Source organism: Schistocerca cancellata, chromosome 2 (genome assembly GCF_023864275.1).
Source record: "Schistocerca cancellata isolate TAMUIC-IGC-003103 chromosome 2, iqSchCanc2.1, whole genome shotgun sequence".
Classification (NCBI taxonomy): Eukaryota; Metazoa; Arthropoda; class Insecta; order Orthoptera; family Acrididae; genus Schistocerca; species Schistocerca cancellata.
Window position 1 is genome coordinate 1,023,020,032 of NC_064627.1, and position 1,339 is coordinate 1,023,021,370.

The 1,339-nt window shown below is 48.4% G+C and overlaps 1 non-coding gene across 1 annotated transcript; it reads left to right on the forward strand.

The window, feature by feature from the left end:
• Nucleotides 1-872: 872 nt before the first annotated feature.
• Trnat-ugu (transfer RNA threonine (anticodon UGU)) lies at nucleotides 873-947 on the forward strand. The gene has a single exon. It is a non-coding gene; the product is annotated as a tRNA-Thr (tRNA).
• The last annotated feature ends 392 nt before the right edge of the window (nucleotides 948-1,339 follow it).

Below are 1,339 nucleotides of genomic sequence, written 5' to 3' on the forward strand. Positions count from 1 at the left end.
AACTGTTGTAATGTCGAAGTAAATAGGAGTGAAATCTGTACGTCTTGTTTTTCTTCTAACATGGAAACGAACCATTTCTGGAGATGGGTTGCTGGGTAAAACTTGACCTACTAAGTCCTCTCTACAACCTCTAGAAGTGTGTCACATGGATTGTGAAACACCTTATATACTCGTATGTCTTGAGCCTTGTTTACTCTGCCAGCCGCTGTGGCCGAGCGGTTCTAGGCCCTTCAGTCTGGAACCGCGCGACCTCTACGGTCGCAGGTTCGAATACTGCCTCGGGCATGGATGTGTGTGATGTCCTTAGGTTGGTTAGGTTTAAGTAGTTCTAAGTCTAGGGGACTGATGACCTCAGATGTTAAGTCTCATAGTGCTCAGAGCCATTTGAACCTTATTTAGTCTTGTCTCAAGAATTAACCACAAGTCGAGTATCACTTCTCCTATGCGTACGCCTCTTCTCGTCCGTTATCGCTGCATCTATCCTGCTTCCGATCAGCCTTATCATTTTCAAAACTATCTGAACGACCAGAATTTTGTTCCGCTTATTTGTGTGCAACCGACATTACGTAATTTTCTTACAAGGCCTCTAATCTCTTTTCGGTATAGACGTTTGACTTCACAAAATATATATGACGGTAGTATCTGTTCCCGAGTTAAAATATGGCTTCCCGGCCATTGACCTTCTTGTGCGAACGCACACGCTATGCCCGAACTCGTACGGGACTTGGTAGATTAATCTGCCACGAGTAGTGAGTATGATGGACAAACATCTATTAGGCGCACTACGAATGTAGTGGTGCGGACTTCTTGGGAATGCGGATCTCACGGGGAGCGTGCAAGGGATAAGTCCCTGCAGACGCACTATTCTTGGAGCCCGCGGTGGTTCAGATGGATAGAGCGTCTGCCATGTAAGCAGGAGATCCCGGGTTCGAGTCCCGGTCGGGGCACACATTTTCAACATGTCCCCAGTGAAGTACATCAACGCCTGTTTGCAGCTAGGGTGTCCATTTAATTATCATTTCACTTCACAAAATGATTAGTACAAGAGACCTCCAGAGAACATAGCTCTCTATGGCAGTCACTCCAGATACAAATCAATACCACGATAATGTAAAGGTGATGATGATGATGAGCGTTTGGCGTCATTGGCCGGGAGGCCCCTCGCGGGGCAGGTCCGGCCGCCTTGGCGCAGGTCTTATTACATTCGGCGCCACATTGGGCGACCTGCACGCCGGATGGGGATGAAATTATGATGAACACAACACAACACCCAGTCCCTGAGCGGAGAAAATCTCCGACCCAGCCGGGAATCGAACCCGGGCCCGGAGGACAGCAATCC